We start from the raw sequence: 24,201 nt of genomic DNA on the forward strand, positions 1-24,201 counted from the left end.
GAATAGGATTCCTGACTACACAGCAAAATTTGCAAGCTCAAATTGATGTCACAAAAAACAAACAAGAGATTTATAGAAAAACATGTAAATGTAATAAAATCAAATTGCCCTATAATTGCACAATTTGAATAGGAAATTCATAAATTATTCAATGAACTTTAAACATGTCTGTTCATGTACATTTAAAAAAAAAAAAATCAGAAAATCAACCTGAAAGTCGACAAGGATATTGATTAATACCTGCCCAACACATTGCACAACACAAATGTCATTGTTTGCACAATATAGGCCTATCGCAAATCATTAATCTTGTGACTGGCTCATAAACTTCAAGAATTTACATGTAGTCTGGCTCAGAAATATGAGTTGGCAAAATAAATTTTAGGGTGTTTTTTACACTGACTACTAATTTACAGGTATTTTTGTAAATGGGCAGGTGTGAATATGCCTATATGGTGCACTTTACTGCACTCATGGACCCTGCAATCAAATGCAGATCAATCAATTACAGGAAGTATCAAGCATCTGTCAACTCAAACGGTGAATATATAGTTTCGGCATAATGACTTGAATGTTTAGGTCTTATTTAGGTTCTATCTTGTTTGTTTAGTTGACTGAATTTCAGCAACAAATTACAGTAATTTTCCAGTAATAACAATGAATATTCAAATTGGGATTTGAGAGTTGAGGATGATGTCATAATACAGAGTAACCTGTATTACGATCTTATACAGGACAGCCTAAAAGACAATATGGTTTCAGAGAGTGTTAAAACAAATATTGCAAATTTGGAGACTGAATCTTATAACATTTGTACTAAAACAATAAAAGACTTTCTTTATAAAGTCCAAGGCAGTTTGGTCCTGTTCCCTCCCATAAACAAATTCAAAAATATTTTTTAAAAGTCTTTTCAGATCGTCAGTTATACCTCAGTCACATTTGCTCTACGGTGGCAGTACGCCGAGTCAAATACAGCCATTTTATTAATTTCTATTCAAGCCACCTATATGTACATGTAGCTGGTACAAAGAATGTTAAAACTGCTGTTTCTCACTCGCCGTATGGCCGCCGTAGAGAAAATGTGACTGAGGTATTTAATAGAGGAAATGATAGTTGTGAGTGCACAGAATTTATGTTGCTTTAAACTGCTGATTGATACACATATATGACCTTTGATATCTTTTTGATCTATTTTGCTATCTCAAAATATCAACAGAGAGAAGAGACATTGCTCGATTGATGGCCAACAGTCCAAAACTGAACAGGGCATGAAGTGATATCATATAACTGAATATGTATGAGTTTATACAATGTAGGTCTATTGTACATTGATTTTACTCCTTATTCTATTCAAGCAAGGACCATGAAATCATGAGATAATCGGGTCACTGTCCATTATCTTCCTCTTATCCTACACAATAACATACACCAGTAGGTAGAGTATCACAGCTCTACACTGGTCACTATGGAAGTGGACAGTCATTCCATAAAAATATAAACTTCCTTATTGTCACATGCAGCAATGACAAGTGCACTGGGAAGATCACAGCTTTGATACAGCACTTTATATTGTAATATTAATACAATTAATTTTATTTGTATCATACACAGAGCAATTGCTTGTTTCTTATATGTTGTAATTGTAAAGCCTTTAGAAAGTTCTGCACAAGTACCAAAAAAATTGTTTCCCCCTTGGTTGCTGAGTTTTCGGTCAGCGATGTGGGCGTATGGCAAGCCCTCTCAACATTTATTCCAACCAAGGAATAGGAATGAATGTGAAAGGGCATGCCATACACCCACATCACTGAAAGCCCTGTACATAGTTGAGCAAAAACTCACTATTGTGCACAGAAAGAGAAAGATTGAACCACTTCTTGGAGTTAAGTTTGGACCTTCCAGTATATTTTATAGAAGACTCCAAATAACAATATACATTGTAAAAACAGAAATGTATATAGGCCTAACATACATGCACCAAGGAATTCACCTCCTTGCTTGTATACAGGTAAAACAAGTTTCTTCATAAACATTCACATACATATAGATGTACAAGTACACTGTTTTCTTTTAAAAATATTGAAGACCTACATGTATTTGTACAATGAATCTGACAAGAAAAGAAAAATCTTCATGCCATCATTGCTGAAATTAACAAAATTTGCTATACTCAATCCAGTGATTTTCTGTCTGCCTTTGTGTCGTCCGCCTTTGACAATAAGCATTAATGCTGCTCCCAGAATTCATACAAAGGCAGATGATAAGCTTTAAGTAAGGAGTATACATGGGTGGAACTTTTAAAGAGGAAATGAGTTGATCTTAGCTTTAACTAGGGTGATGTGGAGATCGTCCTGGAAGAATGACTAAACAGCTCATTACTCTCTCATCTCTACATGTAGGTCTGAAAGTCAATCTAATCTCCATTTATTAAAAAAAGGGGGGTTATAGTCTTAAAGAGAAACTTTCATTTTGAAATGTAGGGAGGGTCCATTCCATTTAATATTCATTGAATTGTTTGAGGTCTATGGCAATTAATAGATTACATTCAAATTTGGGGGAAGTAATGCTAGTAATACATGAATCATGTAGGCTACATCATACTTGTACATCTACATGTATGCCTACAACAAATGAGACTACATATACAAAATGCTGTGTATACATGTCTGTACCTAATAACAGTCTAATCTATAATATAAACTAGTTTCTTAACCCCCAGACTATCCTTTAATACATAAAGTTGGCCTCAAAGATGGTTCAATACAGATAGTGTGCTATTTGGAAAGAATAATAAAAGCAGGAAAAAAGGGTCCCCATACACACACACATTTTCCCAAAGGGGTCACACACACAAAAATTAATACACGTTCAGTCCAAGGATGAGTCACCTGCAACTGTCTCTCTTCACCCAGGTATTTAAAAAATGGATACCTGGGAGCATTTCATCCAGCAAATAATCACAAATTTTCACTGACTAATTATTTCAAGCTTCTATCAATCCTTGCATCTAATTGGTCAAGAGGAAATTAGGTAGTGGTAATCACTGACAAAAGATATCATGAAGCGCTCTCCTGAAACGATTAAAATATATTCAATAATGACTTATTATAGATATATTCACCTCAATCACCTGTAATTCACTTAAGATCTAAGAGTTCAGCTCTCTGTATCATAAAATTAGGACAAACACCTAAAATAATGATCACAGATTTTCAATGACTAATTGCTTAAAGCTACATTGTACTGTCAATCCTTGCATCTAATTGGCCAAGAGGAAATAGGCGATGGAACTCACTGACAAAACTTATCATGAAGCGCTCTCCTGAAACGATTCAAATATACATGTATTCAATACTGACTTCTGTAATTCATTTTAAGATCTGAGAGTTCAGCTCTCTGTATCATAAATTAGGACAAACACCTACCATTTTATTGGTTTTAATCCTATTTCTGAGGCTAACACCCTTACACTACATTCAAACATGTGTATATTACTCTTGGCACAACTGTAGCACATTTCCTGTGTTTTGTGATTGTGATGTCTGAATCTTCCTGCGAACTTTTCCTATTTGTAGTGTACTCCCTGTCTCCCTATCACGAAGGATTTCCATCAGCCTTACTTTCAACCAGATTTTACTCAAGCTCAGAGCTGAGATTTAAAACAAAGCAGTAATCATGACTATTGTTTCATGTGGCCCCTGGTGTATCATGATCATGATAATGGAACAGGCCAACATAGGCTCAAAGTTTCAAACATCACGTGATGATCCCATGAGTTTATGTGCCGAACCAGAGTGGGTGTTCTCGAGAAAAGAACATATCATTAATGGGTAAAGCAGTAAAGTACACAATAAGGGCTGTAATTTTGAGATGAAATAGCAAAATGTTCTGTAAAAAAGGCCCTGTAATTTTTAGTAACGAGCTGAAAACCAAGCTGAAACCAACAAGAATCTTGATAATCTTTGCATTCACTCAAGCTGCAAAGTAACATGTGATCTAGCCTCTTGTCGAGGCCCTGGCGGCTGCTTCCCAAGCGAAGCGAGGGATTTCCTAATTCGCAAAGCGAATTAGGCCTGGCGAGCCCAGCGAGCCAGGGCCTCTTGACATCTGAGCTGAATTATATATTCAATGAGGAACGTCTTCCTAATGAATATACATGAGTCATGATATTACCGGTCACCTAGTAAACCAATGAAATGTCAAAGCTGTTTCGTCCGGGGATCGGAAAACTATAGTAGTCCACTATTCTGCAGGGGATTCATTTAATTGCGGGACACTAAAGGGGATATAACCAGCAACATGCTACAAATAGTGGTACTACTACTACTACTAGTACTGGCCGTAAGAGACCCATCACCGCCCCGAAACTTCCCAGGAGATCGGCCTGGTCAGCCTCGAGTCAAGGGGAAGCAACTCGACTCCAGCATTCCCTCACTGCACCGTGGAGATCGATAATCGACGCATAGGGGAATCGCATGAAAGATTACATTTTTTCCATATCCTGTGGGTAGATTTACAAAAACATCTTGTCCTTTCAGTGCAGATTTTAATAATTTCATCGACTTGCAAATCCTTAAATCGGTCAATATTCAGCATTTTAAAGGCATATTCAATGCTCTTTGACATTTCGTCGTCACTCTTCGCCAAGAATCCACGGGCCGCCATTCAAGATGAGCTCATGAATATTCAATATGCTTCATAGCAGCCCACGCTCTCATTGGATGATTTTCACCGACCAGTTTTTGGTCAGAATATTGGTAAAAACAATAAAAACCAAAAGAAAGTCGGTGAAATTCGGCTCAGATGTCAAGAGGCCCTGTCTCGCGGCGCTCTGCTTCGCTATATCCCTTGCTTCGCCATGTTCGCTCGGAAAGCAGCCGACAGGGCCTCGACAAGAGGCTACATTGGATCAGGATCATACACTGTACATGTAGGACTTATGCTCCTGTGACAATTGCTCTGGGCTTAACTTCGTCTAAAATGTTGGGTTAGGGTTGCAATAGGATTTTATGTTAGGTTTAGGGAAGGGTACCTGTATCGTATGTGTTAAACCCATCAGAGTTGAAGTTGGTCCTTTGATTAATAGTGTGTGGAATTTAGAGCAGAGCAATTGTCGCCGAAGCAAATGTCATGTCATGGAACCCCAATTTCAGCTAATATGTTTATTTATTAGCAAGCAGTATCCTTCCAAAACTTGGGCTGATGAATACAGGCCTGGTTTGACTGCGAATTGTCCTAGCAATGAACGGGTGGCAAGGGCAGTTCAACCATGGACCAACAAACACCACGGGCAGTTTAAAATAGTTTGTGAGGGAACTACACAGAGATCAGAGAGCTATGCAAACATTCTCAACAATAATCCAAAGGAGTTGAAACCAATGAAGCAATTAGTCTATTTTTTAGGCCTTTATTAGTAAAATGCTGCCTTTGAATATTGTGAAGTGCAGCATGCACTTAAAGAATTACGTATGCAAATTCAGATGATAACCAAGATTCAAAGCAATCCAATAACATTGCACATTTAACAGTCTTCCTTCCATGTATACATGTTCATATACATGTATGGACCACAACAAAATTCAGAATTTTTCCACACTTAAAAAACAACTGAACAAAGTATATGTAGGCCTTCTGAAACATGTACTGTACATGTTCAGTTGACAAGTGAAGTTCTTCAACCACAAATATCATAAAAATACTGTAAGAAGTTCTCATAGAACCACATGATTGTAGGCCTACAGAATGCATTCTGTTTCAAAGAGACAGGTGTAATGTATATGAATGTAGAGCTCTACATGGGAAAAATGAATACCGAATTCCTTGCTCTACAGCTGTAATGAGCCACTCAATGTTCCAAAATTATCATACAGCAGACACCAGATAGCACAACTTTCAGTAAAATATGAAACATGAAACTCTATCCATCAGTTGTGGGGTAGGCCTATATGTTTCGTATAAAATATAAGCCTCCATTATAGATCTTCGTCAGACAAGTACCAGCATATTTCATGGGATTTTCACCCACCTTTCCTGGCCTTTTATTCTGGGACCAAAAAAATTACAGCAACCATACATTCTATAGTGAACAAGAAAGCAGCATACATATACCAAGCATTGTTTAAATGATAAAATTTGGACTATGTTTTCTTTATAGTGGCTTTCCCTACAATGTATGTGCATGTATAATAATATTCTGCTTTCTTTCACATCTGAGCAGCAGATGCAGTGTTTCCATGAGAGTGGAATAGTGATACTGCTTTGACATCACACAAAGTTGTATCAGAATTCATGTATCTGTTCAATCAGAACTTGTACATTTTTCCCATTGCCTCCTAATTCTCCCTCTCGCATGTACAGCTGTCTGAATCTGGAAGCCTGTGGTGCTCTTCTTCTTTTACCCTAATGTCTTGGGAAGTAAACTTCTGATTCTGAATGCATGCTTTCTTCAATTAAAGACCCAGACTGGACCCCAAAATGAGATTGACAAATCATATACCAATCCAAAGCTTATAAACTACATGTACTTAACACAGAAATGCAAGCTTTATGCATTTTCACCACTTTCCAGCTGAGTATTTTTCTTCAGAAAAAATTCAAACTGTCTGGTTTCGACATGAGACTTTCTTGTGCTTGTCACCAGCCTGAAAACCGTGACCTTCTGTTTTATTAGAAGCGTTGTGATTCCTAAGGATTGTACACAGAAACACTGGGTGACTTTTCTGCTTTTCAGATTACGCTTTTTATTTATATCACTTCTATCACATTTTCTTGAGAGCTTGAATTGATGAAATCTACAATTTTGGACAAGTTTTCAGCCACATTTTATTTGGCGCAGCTTTCCATTTGTATCTGCATTGAAAGTTTTTTTATCAAATTTTCCTGACAGAGTAATTTAGGCCCAATAAGAGCGAAACAAAGAAATCACAAAAAAGAAAAATGGTGAACAGTTCAAGGTTTCCATCCATTCGAGCAATGAATTGTCCATGCCATTTTCTTCTGCAGATTGAAAAAAAAAATTTGAATTCATAATCTGATAAGCAGAAAATCTCCCAATTTCTGTGTACAAAACTACAGGATCAAAACGTTTCCAACTAAACATGACGTCACGATTTTTCAGGCCGGTGAAAAGCGCAAGAAAGTCTATTGTCGAAACCTTAGGCAAACTACTCAGCTGTCAAGCAGTGAATATGCATAAAACTTGCATTGCTGTACTATGTAGCTTATTTTCCATTTAGCAATTTCACTATTACTTATTAGCATCAGTCTGGGTCTTCAAGGTAGTATGCTGAAGATTTCACTTCCTTTATACTGTTACAACTTCGCAAATAATACTACAATTTAACATTTCATTTGATAAATGGGATTTTTCTGGGCAGTGGTCCAATGTTGGGTGCCTGCCTGGGCTGATTTAATACCAAATGCAGAAACTAAGGGAGGTATCCCTGGATGAGGAACTTTAATTCCAGTGGTCAAAGTACAGCGGAGAGTGTGGAAAAGAAACAGAGAAAACATTTGCGGCTTTGCTGGAGTGAGTTTCATTCCAGTTCATTCCTTTTGTAGTAGCAACATTCTTTCACTTACAGATATTTTCAGAAACCAGTCATCACTTCGATCAACCCCCCCCCCTCCATGTAACAAGAGGTTCCAATTATACAAGGTTTGACATGACAAGATCAATTGATGCGTTATGCATGTTCAAAGCATTAGTGATATTGCACAGCGCCAGAAGTGTACGTCTCAAACGCAGTTGATCAGATATCGGTATCACAGGTTCATATCGCTTGATATCGGCTATATGCAATTTAGTATGAACCCCTTTTACCAGTATCTACTTTTAATTGCAACATGTCTGGCATATTAGATCAGAAGGCACAGGAAAAGCAAAATTTATATAGAATATGATGACTTTTCATCCTTGTAAGGCCAATAACAGCATCTTAATATCTAATGTATCAAGTCTTTAATTCTCAGATAGTATGCCTACATGTATCAGGTAACAATTCAACTGGTTGATAAATATAGAAGGATGTAAAAAAATCTCCTCTTCCTCATTCAGGAAACTTACAGCCAGGTCAATGCACATTCATGTTCAGCAACATCAAAAGAGCAAAAGGGTTCTCATATGAATTGTGCAATCTGTAGCTGTACTATGTACATGGATACAGGACAGGCACAAAAGCTTGCTTGTTGTACAGGCACCTCCTGTATTTATAATACTTTCCATCATTTGGATATCATAGTGTGCAATCCTCTTTTAATTCTCAGAAACAATGATCATCAAAATAGATAGACAAACGTAGGATTGCAGAATAAAGCTAAATAAAAAACATGAAAGAAAACAGACCTTTATAAACAAACAAAGAAAAAAATTATATTAAAAATAAGAAAGAAACACACAAAGACAAGGTGGTTTGCGAACCATAAGTCTCACCTGATTTCGCAATCAATAAATACATCATGCAATATGATCTTTTAACCACTAGATGACCTTTGACCATCTCCTCATGAATATACTATACCAATAATCATCAGTAACAAGTGTGAACACAATTGATGCAGAAATGAAGAAATTGGATTAAGTTGACCAAAATCTTTATTAAACATTAACAGACCAAATAGACTAACAGAAAAACAGTAGTGTTATGCAAGTCTCTGCCAAACTTTGTTCATGCGAGACACAAAAAAAGGGTACACGCCTGGGTAATAAACGATAAAAATAAAATCAGAGGAAAAAAAAAAAAACAGGAAGAATGGAAATGGAAAGAAAGAAAAGTACGGACAGATATACATGTAGTAAGGCAAAAAGAAAAGAGCAAGAAAAATGAGATGAACTTACCACTTCTTGATCTGGAATGGTTTCTTCGTAATCAAGGATTGCTTTCAATGTCTTGAGAGTAGGATTGCTACTTTCCTGATCCTGCCAATACAAGAGCAATGAAAACAATCTCAGGTTTTTTAAAAACTCAACATTAATTCTTAATATGCAGCAATATATTTTAGCATGAATATCCCAATTACATAACATAAAATTGAGGATAAATCATAAGGTAGCATAACTGAAACATGTCCCGTATAACAGATTTCAGTATAGTAAATGCAGGCTTTTAAGCATTTCCTGGTATACAATACAGTACACCTTTATACCCCAGAATTATAATCTCCATGAAGTACAAATGTGCAGGTATGCATGATTTTCAAAGTAAAATTTTCCAGAAAATACATGAGTATGCACAATATAGGCATCCATGTATCCTTTGATTTTTTTAAATTTATAAACCACCCTGAAAATAATAAAGTACTTACGACAAGTCATTTTCAAGAAGCAGGATCATGTAGGCCCTCTACCGTGTACACATTATGTTCTAGCTCAAATTCACTCCTTAATAAACCAAACATCCCAAATACAAACCAACTGACTCTGTATTTAACCAGTGAAATGCAAACACGAACAACTCCATTGCTATTAAGAATGGCAATTTTGCTTTCTCACTCCATGTAGCAAACAGCAATACGCATTATGTTCTTTCTTATGTTTCTTCACCACACCTTCAAAATGACTGAAGCATGTCATGAGGAAAGCAATAACCTGGTTCTTATTTTGGGTAACTTCAATCAAGTACAATTCACCCATTCCAATTTAGTCTGTCCTCAATTTCTTATCAATAAGGGGGTGGTTCTAGCTACGAACAAACAAATACAGAGAGTCCGAGGCACACAGAATGGTGCTACTAAGTACAAAATGCCTGTGTATCCATGTACCTTTGTACTTTTTTTTATTTTTTTATTTTTGGGACTAAAAAAAAAAAAAGAGATTAACTAAAATAGGTCAATGCTTCAATTATGCTTTTGTAAGCCAACAGCAATAATACATTTTTCTTGATTAGACCTAAATATTTTTTTGAATGTTCATGGATTGTTTTTAAATGTGTGGTTCTTGTCCTTTACCAAGAGCAGGGGGTGAATTTGTTCAATCAAGGACAGAAGCACAATACATGTACTGTGAGATTTTTATTGCATGCAATCAAGGAGCTGTGTTTGAAGCTCCTTGGTGCAATACCTTGCCATACATGTGTGCATTCTGCATTGAAAAGGACAATATTCAATTGAACTTGATGTTTAACTTCACCAATAGTCATTGATCTACTAGTCTTTCTTGGTGATGTTTGTTACTTTTTCGGTCATATAAAATTGATGCATTAAATACTACCATTAGGGCTTGAGATTGTAGAGTATTCACAGCTGTGAAGAAAATTACACTTGAATATTAATCTCACAAGTACATCATGAACTTTCTGCAAGGAAAATTTACCACTTTTTTAAGAACACATTTTCCACTTTTAATTTGTAGAACTGTTTGGTTGTTTCTAAACAACGACGTGGTGCAAAATCAATTCCTCCTCCATTACTAATATTTAATCAAGCAAACCAATGTGTGATCTCTTGCACTTAAGCCAAATGTTAACTTCTATCAATATCAGTGGGGGAAATCACCAGGTATTTCCTGCCCTGATTGATAACAATCTGCTGCAGTTTGATTTTATGACTCATGCATATTATTATGCCAGCTCATTTGATACAGTACAGTATGCATTAAGATACATACTGTACATGTTCATTAATACCTCATATTTATCCTGGTATGTGTGTATAGGCACAACAAATACTTTCATGAATTTTTTCTTTAAATGTGCTATTAAAACAAATTTGATAGGACTAAAAAAAATTAGCCATTTCAACTTTTTTCTCTCTCTCATGTTCCTTTAATGGTTTCATGAACTTCTTACACATTTTTATTGTTTTTACTTCTTGGAAAATTTGGTTTTCTCCATTCACAGATTTGATATTTATTTCCCCATTGACTTTATGTAAAAATTCCCAAACGTAACATAGATTTACTGTCCCATACATAATATTTGTTATCATTTTAAAACTTTACATTAAACTCTGAATTACATACTTTTGCAAAGTTTGGTGGTATATTTTCATACTGAGTATTAATTAGAACTTCATAGAAATGCAACAATTCAAGTGATTGCATTCAGTGAAATATCTTTAAAATGTACTTGAAATGCTGTGTATGGGCCATTTCATCCATTAACATGACTTTATTTGCATATTTCATTAGAAACCATCCCCCCCAAAAAAAAAAAAAAAAAAAAAAAAAAAAAAAACTAAATTAAAATTTAAAAAATTATGAAAAAATAAATATAAATAAATAAAAAGTAGTAATAATAATAATAACAATAATAGATAAATACAGTAATTGAACAAAAAAAATTATAGTAAATAAATAAACAAATGAATTAATTAAATAGATGAATAAATAAACATTTAAGTAAAAAATAAATGAATAAATAAACAAACATCCCACCAATGATTAAATCTCAAAACTTTTGTTTAATTTTCTATCATTTTATAAAATCTTTTTTAATGTATTTAGTCATGGATTATAATAAAAACATAAATGTTCACTTTTTTATCATCAGTATTCAATTTTGTATTGTACTTTTGTAGCAAAGATGTACACTTTAACCAAACAAGTGTACATACATGTACATGTACATACATATTTAACAAAACCCATGTACCCTATTTCTAGCTCTGCTGCAGTGAAAGGGTGTATAATTGATCACTTATGAATTACCTCCTGTTGTGTGCCTGCATAGATCTGTTTCTTGCGTTCATCTGACAGCCCACGTACTCCCTGGGCTCCGTATCTACTGAACAAAGAGTCTAATGCTGACAGGTCGCTGGCTTCCTCGTGGGACATTACTAGTAATCCTTCTCACTTAATAATGTGGGGGCAAATAAGACCATCCCCTATAAAATAAAGAGAAACAGAATAGAGACTTAAAGGTGACAGCAGAAAAAGAAAACACCCTTTCTACAATACAAGTAGGGTATCCAGTCAAGTCTGTCTTCTACATGTATCTGACGATCAAAGCGAGAGAAGAAACACAATTTTTATAAGCAAACATGTGGTCTATAAATGAACAGATCCATACATCATATGTTTCAATGAAGATAATTATTCAGAGGAAACTAAAGTGCACATACATGTCATTCGAGAGAGGTATTCCTTATACAGTCCAGGTAGTAAATGTATGTTAGACTATCAATCACACAGGCCAACATGTACAATATATTTCAGACCCTGTCTAGGCTTCAAAAAAAAATAAAAATAAAACAATGTCAAACATATTTGGCTACACAGTAGCCTGCAAGCATGGGTTACATATACATGTACATGTATTCATGGAGTTGATATAATATCCAACATACAGATTACACTTTACATGTATGTACTCACAGTACAAAACCTCTCATTTAGTGTGGGATATTATGGTCAGATGCTGGCCGATATTGTGATACACATGCAATTCACAGGGGTGTGAGTGGTCACAAATAAAAAGATCTGAAAAAAGCTGAAGAGTGTTGAAAAAGTCTGAAATAGAAAGAGCTCCCATACTTTTTGTACAGAGGAATGCCAAAATTAAGCTAAAATTAAGCTGAAAATCAAAACAACAAAAATCTGAAATCAGATAAAAATCTGAACTCTCACACCCCTGAATTCAGAATTTAAGTGCGAAATCAATGCATTAGTAAACGGTCCCATCTTTAAATAGACTCTGTTCATAAATATTTTGATCAGACATACATGTACCCCAATGATCCAATAAATATTCATTTAATCAAGCAATGTATGCAACGTAGGCCTACACATAAAAAGTCTGGATAGAAAACAATTTCTACATGTACTTAATCTAAAATCAAATGTAAAACTCTAAAACTCCTCCCATCCTGTATTTGTATTTATAAAGCAATACTGAAGTGTAGGCTCCGACAATGTACGCTATATACATGTAGGCCTACATATTGTGGAATCAGTGTCTGCTACTCGCACCTACATGTAGATATGTCACCATCGCCACAACATATTGAGTTTCGTTGGATATTACACCATAACTTACTTTTTAGAGATGTAAAATATAAAATTTCAATATGAAGAAATGATATTCCTAATATATTTCCAACAAGCTGACAACGTGCGATGTTTCCAATTTGGGTATATATCCAATATACATATGGATTGTACTCTGTGGTACAAATTTCAACAGTTTCACAGATAAATCAATAGAGAATTCCTTCACACCTATAATATGCACAAATACTTCACAGATGGTTCCACAATATTTACAATCAATAATTTAGTATTCCAAGGTCTACTATCAAAGATAAGATTTTTTTTTAGATGGGCACAAAGGGCAAATTCTAGCACAGACTTTCAACCATTCATGTATTCTAGCCAGTTTTCTATTCTTACAAATGTGTAAAGATTGTAAATTTTCTCTACATGTAGATAGATGCAAGCTTTTAGATGATCATTACTGCATTTCAAGTTATGAAGAATATTTTTGACAATGAATAAACTTTGAAAATGAACAAAGATTTACAGAAACTTAATTCCACAAAACTGCATTCTGCATCCATGCCCAGGTTTAGGGATTTGGGACTCTCACATTTGGTGAATTTGCAAATTTTGATAAATGTATATTTTGGAACAGATGTGTATTATCCCCAAGTAAATTTAAGGGACATAACAAAATGTAAGAGATTATACCTGAATCCCACAGACAGACTGAATTTAGAATGTAAAATGGATCCTTTAGTGCATGCAGTCAAACAAAGTTATTCATTTATTAAAGTACAAATTCACTGCCATATAAGATACACTTCTACATACAAATAATGACCTCTGTCAATCGTAACCTTTATCCTTTGGCCTCAAGACCCTAAAATCTAATCAAGGCCATTGACACTCCCATGTCAGAGCTACGTGTATCTGGACAATCTATTCCAAACTGCCATTTGAACAATTTTGGGCACGAATAATATAGTTTCGGGCGAATTCCCCCCCCCCCCAGAAATTGTTTGCAAATGTTATGGCAAGTCCCGGCCTCAGTCACATTTCAAGATCAAAATGTACACCACTTTTCCAAATATCACAATCGGGAACGGCTGTATTTCGGCTTGGATCTCAATGTCATTACATCACGCTTCACTTGGCTTCGCCATAATTTTGAGGTGTGTAGGTATACTAGGCAATATTAAAGGAGAATGAAACTCTTGGAGCAAGTTAGCTTTTGTGAAAGCAGAAAAATCAAAGAATAAGATCAACAAAACTTTGAGTAAAATAGGACTAGCAATAAAAGAGTTATGAGCATTTGAATGTCGAGATCACTAATGCTATGGAGATCCCCCCATTGGCAATGCGACCAAGATCTGTGATGTCACACACGTACAACTCTCCCATTCGGACACTGAAAATATACCCCAAAATATCTCTTTTTGCTCATTCTAATCATATGACAAACGATTCATCAATGATATAATGTTGTGAAACCTCTGTACTTGTCATCTCATAAAGAAAACACATAACCTTGTGATAGACTCTATAAAAGTGAGAATATAAGTGAAATAAGTACTAAAGTAATGAGGGAGTTGTACGTGTGTGATATCACAGATCTTGGTCGCATTGCCGATGGGAGGATCTACATGGCACTAGTGATCTCAATATTCAAATGCTCATAACTTTCTTATTATTCATTCAATCTTCCTCAAACTTTCAACAATATGTTTCTTTGATTTTTCTCTTTGATATGGATTCAGCTAGTTTCAAGGGTTTCATTCTCCTTTAAAGTTAAACAGAACAAATACTGAGGATTCCAATTTTTCAATTGATATTTCTTGTTAAATCCAAAGACAAAAGAGGAGGCATTAAAATAAATAATTTTAAGTTAAGACAGTGTCCGAACACCCCCCCCCCCCGCCCCATCAACCTTGATAGTGCCCCCCCCCCCCATCTGCTATACTACTAGTATAGGTATGCATACAGACAAGACAGATCATTCATAGATTAGATCTAACGACTTTGACTATACTAATTACTATCTAGTCTAGACTATAGTATAGATCTAGACTAGAACAAAGTTTACATGTCAAATTAAGTTTACATTACATTTTACAGAAAATAGTGATTTTTTAGGGCTCTTTTCTAATTTTCAGGGCTCCTTTTGAGTATTTCGGGGTGGAATCGCCCGAGGTCGTTTTTTATGCATGCAGCAAACCTTGTTAGGCCTGTCGAAGAGTGCGTTGCATTTCCATCGAGGACCACTTGTTTGATTTACAAAATTTACACTGCCACTGCATGCACTGCCGAAGTCGACTCTTCGCGGGCACATCGAACAGCTCTCATTTGACTCACAGCGCTAGCTCAAAAAAATCGACTAATTTTACTCCTTCTCGAATCCATTCACATAAGTCATCATACTTTCACAGCAAGACATTAATCTCACAGTTATAATTTCATACGCTACTTAAAATAATAAGAATGCTTACCATAAATCTTACTTGCATTATTGCACGTCCTCTCCAATATTTTGTTATGACTTTTTGACGACCAAAAAAAAAACAGCTGTATTAGTGACATCGATCTAGCTAGAGATGGCGCTATGGCAGATCGTTTGAAAATCTCTTCTGCGTGGTGGAGGTGCCGTGGCCGAGTGGTCTCAGCTATAGGCGCCTGACATGAAACTCCGGGTTCGATCCCCGACCACGGCATGTAATCAACAATCTATTATATCTTGCAATTGCATTCAATGAATGAAAACGCTATACGCAACCTTGCTATATAAAAAAAATTGATTGATAGACAGATAGATAGGCCATATAGGCCTAAAAAAGAAATGAAGAAAAACAAAGAAAGATATACTCGATAGCTTTACAAGTATACTTGTCTATTTAGGAATATTCATTTCGAGCATTATAATTGTAAATTATAAGGAAGTATCCTTATTTTTTATCATGATCAAAGTTATCGAATAATTTATAGTTGTATTCTGAAGGTGAAATATGCAACCGCGTAGCCAGGATTTCATTTTGGAGGGGGCGGTAAATGCACGCAAAGCGTGCCAACACTTACAGAGCGCGCGAAGCGCGCTCCCTAGGGGGTGGGTGCAGGGAGGGGGGAGTATCCCCCTCCTGCGCGAAGCTTTTGGCGTTTCATAAATTAAAATGAAAAGGAGCCGTCTCTCTTGTCTCTAGTTCCCAGTGGCGGACCGTGACCCGGAGGAGACAAAGCATTGGAGGGGCACTAGCTGTTTTGTTTGTGAACAATGCTGTGCCCCTCCAATGCTTTGTCTCCTCCGGGTCACGGTCCGCCACTGCTAGTACCTATATCAGCTCCAATTCAGTTGACAATATTGTGATTTTAAACCTTTTTTCATGAACCTTGTTTTCAAAAGTGATTGTGAGCGAACGCATAAAAAGGGAATACAATGGAGGAAATTAAAATAATAATAACCCCGCGCGAAGCGCGGAAGCTAAAGCGTTTTTTTCAATTTCTTTTGCCATGAAAAGGGTCCAGATAGAAGGGTATTCTCAAAGATATATAGAATTCTTCCCTTGGAAAGATCAGGTTTGATTACAAACAATTTAGCGACAGTGCATAACTCGCAAAACAGAGGAGAAGAAGACTATATGCCGGGTGGAAGATATTCCTCCCCGCGCAGAGTAATGAAACTCTGAAATTTCAAAGGGCGGACGTTTCATCAAATGCAGATATCTCTAATACCCCATCGGCTCTAATTTAATTGATTTTCTAAGATTATTGAACTTCATTACAAGGAAAATAGTGCGCAAAAAATTGAAACTTCTGTGATTTATTGAAATTATAAAAAAGGATGCCTAATTTCTTTGACTTATCCTGAAGCGCTTCATTTTGAATTATAAAGAAACTTAAGTGTCATTCAAAATTTCAAACTGAGTGCGCAAAACAGGACAGTAGATGAATGCTCAGGGAAATGACATGAAGTTTAATAGAATTTGATAATAAATATTGTACTTTTTTATTTAATACGACACGAATTTTATACCTTCCTCTTTTTAAATTAGGAACCTGTTTGCGGTTTGCCCCAAAATCATGGTTGTTTAGTAATGAGCTAAAAAGCGGGAGAAGTTGACTTTATGGAGGTGACGGCAGATTTTACCCGCCCGGAGCCGACCCGTCCTGAAGTTGCGCGATCAATTAAAAAAAAAGATAACTTTATATATACTTCGGCCTAATTAACCTTCCTCTAATTCCATGCCCCAATGTATACATTTGAACTTTAACTGGCAAGAAACACATATAGCTGAGGTGGAAAAACAGGGTTAGAGAAAGGGTGGGGGAAACAATGGAAAACTTCAATATTATCATTTAGCCTCGCACAGCGCGGAAGCAAAATTCATATATAAATTCAGAGCAAGAGTGAAGGAGTTTCTCTTTTGAGAAAAAAACCCACAAAGCTACCTTTCTTCCCTTTTCTCCTCTCTTTTTTCTTTTTTTTTTCTTTTTGGGGACATTTTTGGCTACGCGCCTGGAAATATGTACCTCCTTTTGATAATTAACCCTTTTATCTATAATTATATACAACTAGCATGACTAGGGAGCGGTCCTCAACAATTTTGCCGACCGACAAATTTAAGGATGACGACAACTTTCCTTGATTTTGATTAACTGTTGTTATATACAACTGTCGAATAATAAACATGACTTATCGGATACTTTATCCATTGTCTTCTCAGCTAATAAAAATCAAGGAAGTTGTCAGATTGATTTTTTAATGAAATCCCCCCCCCCCCGAACTTCCGACTTCCGTCACTACATTGGACGCCGGGATTGGACGTCACTCATAATCGAGCATCCAGATGCCTTCCCACCTTCCACGCATCTCGGTGATACCTGGACCAGCCGGTCATCACATCCCTATTACTTGGTAGCAATTGCTCAAGAGATGACAGGCATGCCCAAGGCCATATCAGTTACCAAGGTAATGCTCATCCGCATCACTGCAATAAAAAACACTCCATTACAGGTAGATGGATTCTATTAATTCATATCTTAAAGATTAATTCCTTTTCCAGAAAGAACTAATCCGTGATGATGTGTGGAGGTTACCCAAACGATGAAACTATTATCATTATCTTGACGTTATGTCCTAGGAAGTATCTGGTGCGAATCCCTTTATTGTTTGGTCCATTTTTTTAAGGTTTGGATTAAAATGTGTTATTGAATAGTATGACATCGATACGATGGAGAAAGTATATAAAAGGAGGCACTTTCTTGTATCATCAGCTTTCAGGCATCTCAGCTGTTTGTAGTGCAACATATCGTTACTCAGGTAAGCAGAAATTACTCCTGTTTTATCTTCATTTTTAAAATTATTATTTGGTGTTTTATATGCATGTCACAATCAAGTATTAATTGTGTCATAAGATATTCTGCCAATTTGATTTAATGTAGTACGACAATTGTATATGAACAGGAGTGCAAACAAATTCTGAAGAAAATATATAGGCTAAAATAGCAAAAGTCACAGAACGCTATATAGATGGCCTACACTGTACAAGCGCCGGTGTTAATTTAACATCAGCCTGGTATCTATATCAGTCCACACCAGAGAGGCGTTGAAACAACACCAATTAAGAATCAAACCGATATTGGTTTAACACTAATTGGTGTTGTTAAATGCCAAATTGGTGTTAGCCTATAACGCCAAACAGGTGTTGTTTCAACCCCGGGGGGGGGGGGCCACTTACATTGACAAGTGGATACCATGCGCGACCAAAAAAACACGTAAAAAGGATGTCTTTTTCACGATAGGGCACGTTACGTACGTAACGTGATAAGGGTATCAAAAACACAAAAATGATGAAAAAAAGATGTCTATTTCGCTAGGAAAGTTACGTGTTTAGGGTCAAATTTTCGGGGATGACAAAACAAAATTAAAATGTTTGATAAAGGATGTCCTTTTTGCCCCAACACTACGTGTTTAGAGTCCGATTTGCGCGAGTTGTGGAAGGTGGGGCCGTACGAAACCAAATGGTGTGTAAAGGTAAAACCGACGACCGACGGACCCGTACGTGACAATATATCGCTGTACTTGTTTAGGGGTTCATTTCAGGGAATGCTTGCCAAGAGTATCGTTTTGTTTTCAGTACTTGTTAAGGGTAGGGTTTGAGACGCCAATACTTGTTAAGGGGTGCATTTTCAGAATATAGAAAATACGTGTTTAGGGTGCTTTTTGAGACCCCTTGGTCGCGCATGGTATCCACTCGGCAATGGAAGTGGCCCCTCCGGGGTTTCAACACCTCTCTGGTGTGGACCGATCCCGGGGACCGATATAGATACCAGGCTGGTGTTAAATTAACACCGGCGTTTTTGCAGTGTACTTGACAGAAAATGTGGATACCGTGGCAACTTTCAGGGCGCTTTTAGGGGATGGACCTCCACCCCCATCACTACCATAACTTTTTAGAATCTCAATGTTCGATAATCTTATATAATCATATAAATTATTTTACTTTATGTTTTTAGTGAAGTTTTGTATTTCATGTAGACTTCCGCTTTGAAAAAGGCTTGACACTTTGAATCAAAAAGGGGAAATAAGGAATATAACGGGGAATATAGGCCTACCTATAATTCAGTTGATAATTTGGCTGTTTTTCCTTCTAAAATTACGTTTTTGTTCATTGATATTGCTCGTATTTAAAGCATAGGCCCTAATGAAAAATTAAATGAATTCATATTGACGGTGTACTATATGTCGTTAAAAAATTTATAATTTCAATTGGATATCAAAGTGATTAATATTCGATGAGGCCAGAAGTTTACATACACCCATGGAATTCAGTGAAAATTTTCCGCATGCCAAACATCGTAAAATTTACTATATCTTCAGAAATATAAATACTACCATGACGAATTTGGTATCACATGAAAGAGCATATTGAGCTCTTTCTCATGATTGGGATGCCGTTGGGACTAAAGTGTATATTTCAGGTGGAATTTTCTTTGAAGAAAAAAGGATATTTGTGCCAAATGTATTCTCTTGTTTGTAATTATATTTTCAAACATCGTTTCATAGAAATATATAAATATATAAATATCAAATTTATGATTTATATTACATTTTCTATCATGATGTGTCACCACTGAACAAAAAAATAATCTGAAATGCTTGTGTGTTGAGAAGTAACTAGCACAAATAGGAAATGTTTTTGTCAAGTTTTTATTTTTAATATGTCTAAAATATGAAGATTTTTTTGGGGAAAAACGACACCTAAATATTTTTCAGCTCCTGGTGACAAAGCAATGTGATGAAGGGGCATGCCATACTCATTTGTTTGATATTAAATTCGTCATGATAGCACAAATATGAGATACAGTAAATTTTATGATGTTTGGCAAGTGTAAACTTTTCTTTGATTTTTTTGGGTGTATTTAAACTATACATTTCTTTTATGAACATCCGGGTCATCCCACGAACTTTCAAGTTTGTAGAGAAGTATTTCATGATTTATTGTGTCAATGCCTTGGAGAGGTCCAGAAAAACACTTATGTTCAAAATTATCGATAACCCAAAACCGCGAGGAGGACAAATAAAAGATGGAAATATATTTAAAGGGATCAAAATCCACTTTGATTTTCCTTTGGATCCGTTATGCACAAGTATATGCACACTGATGTTTATTTAATGTAATAAAATGCATTATGAGATTCATAATTATATGATGAGCATATTTAAACAGTTATCAATAAAAAATTAAATCAACCAAATATTACGTTCGAACAGGAACTCCAAGATGAAGGTTTTCTATGTCTTCCTCGCTCTCGCGGTCGTCGTCGCCTCCGTTGTCGCCATGGAGGAGGAGGAGAACGAGCTCTTCGATCTGATGGACAAGCGATCGATGGAGGAAGGAGATCTCTTGGAAGAGATGGCCTATGGAAGCGAGCCAATGGTGAAGAGAGGACGATTCAAATGTGAGTAAAAAATAAAATAATAGGATACATAGTAAAAACTTTGTTTAATTTTTTTAATGCATTTTTGTTTACTATCAACCTTACAGTATATGTTGTTTAAACAGTTTTTTTTAACTGTTGTAGTTCTGTTCAATTACTGCAACATGCCGTTTTGATATTTTTTCAAATTTCATTTTTATAATTTAATTTACAATTCCTACACTCGTTTGATATATAATGCATTTTGTTTATAATTTCAGACTGCAAGAATTCCAACGGTGATAACTGTGTCTGTGATCGCAAGTACAGACGTAACAGTAGAAGACGTTATGTCAACTGCAGACCAGCCAACACAGGAACACCCGTTTAAAATTCAAACAACAGACAGGCACCTTTGTATTATGGATGGATAATTAATTCAGATGAGGTATGAAAAAAACATTGTACTAATTTAATTGCCTGAAAATAGGGGGAAATAAAGGCATTTCAGTCGTTGTAGTTGTTAACCATGCATCCAACTTAAAATCCAAACAATATAGACGAAGCATCTCAGTTCGGACTTATTTCTACAGAGATATATTCATGTTTAAAGGACAAGTCCACCCCAAAAAAAAGTTGATTTGAATAAAAAGAGAAAAATTCAACAAGTACAACAGTGAAAATTTCATCAAAATCGGATGTAAAATAAGAAAGTTATAACACTTTAAAGTTTCGCTTAATTTCACAAAACAGTTATATGCACAACTCAGTGACATGCAAATGAGAGAGTCGATGATGTCCATCACTCACTTTTATTTTGTTTTTTATTGTTTGAATTATACATTACTTCAATGTTTACCAATTTCACATAAAGGACCAACTTAACAGAACCATAAGATGTAGTAGCAATGGTAATACCACATGTTCAGGGAGGAATAAAACTTCATTTCGCAAGACAATGAGGAGAATATTAGAATAATTCATATTTCATATTTTTTTTCAGTTCAGTTCAGTTCATTTATTCATTTCTAAAAAATTCAACGAGTACAGATATATATACATAAAAATCAACTTTTTGCTGGGATGGACTTGTCCTTTAATGTGTAATGCCATTTTTTTTTGTCTGTGAATCAAAATGATGATTCACAATTTGTACACTGTTGTTTATTCTAAGTAACTGTTCTGCAATTGCAAGGGATGCATGCTATGCAATTTTGTTTATTACTTTTTCTGTAGAAATGATTAAAAGAATTCGAATTTAAATTCAAAATCATTCATTATATTTACCTTTATATAAGTATAATATTATATCTGATTTTGTGTTGCAATAAATATGGTCATGTTTACTTTTTTTAATAAATTATAGAGCATTCTATCCGGCGGTTTCATTATACTTGAGGTTGCATGGTTCCAAGTCCAGTCGAGTCACACAAAATGTTATGGAAAATAAAATTTTCTCCAAAATAAGATAACTAACCAATCCCGGACTTCCCTCCTATTTTAGCTAAATACTGATTTTGCACTCTGCAAATAAATTTATGATAACAAGATATTATTACTCTCTTAAGTATATACTGTTTCTAATCTTTTGCTGTACGTTGCACATGAATTGACGACGAGCTTGTTTTGTTCTTTGTTTACAGTCCACAACTCTCCTCAAGAAATCTATACTGGTCGTCAAACATCATCTCATTGTTCTCCAGGCAAGCCAGTGAGCAAATTTCGCAGAAAAGATGGAAAACAACATTTTTACTGTTGATGTACAATAAACACCCTGCTCAAGTCATCTCATGTGCACCTAGAGTGTCAATATTTCAGTATTTTGTGTAATATGATGAGTAAAGAGGATGAGGGGGAGATCGATAGATAGATAGAAAAAGAGGGAGAGAGGGGGAGGGAGAGGGAGAGAGAGAGAGAGGGGGGGGGGGGGCTCTCGAGAGAATATGTGCCGTGATAAAATTATCTTCGGAAAGAACTAAAGATGTCAAAACGGTGTTGAAAAATAATTACGCCAATAAGACATTACCTCCTCTTTCCAAATTTAATTGACCCTTAAATTATTAATTCCATGTGGAGCTTGTTCGGTTAGAGTGAGTATTTTCACTATTTGGGTGGAAATCTGTCATATTCATAATTTTGTTTAAAATAAGTTTCAAGATTTTAGCTAATATCTCAAGTTTCAAAAATTGTATTTTGATATGTAACTCATAATGCGAACGTATCGCGAGCTAATTTCTTTTTTATTGTTGCAAGCATAGTACAACACGGAGCTCACAATATTCATGATATTGGGCTAAAAAATCTAATTATGATCTGTAAATGGAATATTCCATTTGATGACATAATGATCGATGTGGGAATATTGTAGAAATTTATGAATACGACATGGATTTCACTAAAGTCTAAACAAATAATACGAGCAAGAAGATATTTAAACTAACCCCAGTAATTTGAGGGGGCATATAGGCCCTATGGGCCCTATGCTAAAGTAAGCCGGTAAGTCATATATATATAGAGCTTATATCCCTATAGTACAGTATCTCATCACTAAAATGATAGATATGCCAGCGCGAAGCCGCGGTTTCTATATCATGAACAGAACACATTTGTCACAAAGAAATCATTATGCATGCATGAGAACGCGAGCGTGCGAGGTGAAATTTTTATTAACTGCATGATCTGAAAATGGGATGTAAACAATGTTGAACATGAACTAAAAATGTGATGCGAGCACGTCGACTTTTCTCATAATAAACCCGACAGGGGAGCATTTTATTAATTATTAAGAGAGCAATGCTAGTTTGTTAAGAAAATCAAGCCAAAAAAGCAAAAAAACCCGTTTCATTCTAATATGAAAATGATTTTGGTCAGAAAAAATTGACTAGTAAAAAAGGTTTTCTCTCCAAAATGAAGGCTGCTTCGGCAGCTTCAGCACCCCCACTTCCCAGGGCAATGAGCCGTGGCCCTCCGATCAGAATTATCGAAGCCACATTGCTTTCTGCAAACATGTCTGATCAGGGGCCCGTTGCCAGCTAGGAGATTTAATATAACAATTAGAAAAATATCATTAAAAAATACACATGTTTTGAAAGTTATTCAAATCAATATGAATAATAATATTTTTTTTTACATTCCCCCTCTATTAAAAATTCATGACATCATAACAAAGGTATAAGTACATTTGAACTTAATATTTTCATAAATTTTACATTGTCATAGGTTATTTTTTTCATAAAAGAAATGTATATACTTAAATGAATAATAAACGGGCCCGGTTTATTAATTATACAGTGCGTCCCACAAAAAACGAAACCGAGATTTATTCAATGATTTATGGCCTACCATTGTAAAGCTTAGAATTTCCTCTTTCATCTGGAATTACT

General features: G+C 35.6%; 1 long non-coding RNA gene across 1 annotated transcript; it reads right to left on the reverse strand.

Moving 5' to 3' along the window:
• Window positions 1-8,831: 8,831 nt before the first annotated feature.
• LOC129273823 (uncharacterized) lies at window positions 8,832-15,507 on the reverse strand. Its single transcript, XR_008585859.2, has 3 exons — window positions 15,397-15,507; window positions 11,642-11,817; window positions 8,832-8,914 (listed from the first exon to the last, which is right to left on the reverse strand). It is a non-coding gene; the product is annotated as an uncharacterized LOC129273823 (long non-coding RNA).
• Between the last annotated feature and the right edge of the window lie 8,694 nt (window positions 15,508-24,201).

The sequence above is a fragment of the Lytechinus pictus genome, chromosome 2 (genome assembly GCF_037042905.1).
Source record: "Lytechinus pictus isolate F3 Inbred chromosome 2, Lp3.0, whole genome shotgun sequence".
Classification (NCBI taxonomy): Eukaryota; Metazoa; Echinodermata; class Echinoidea; order Temnopleuroida; family Toxopneustidae; genus Lytechinus; species Lytechinus pictus.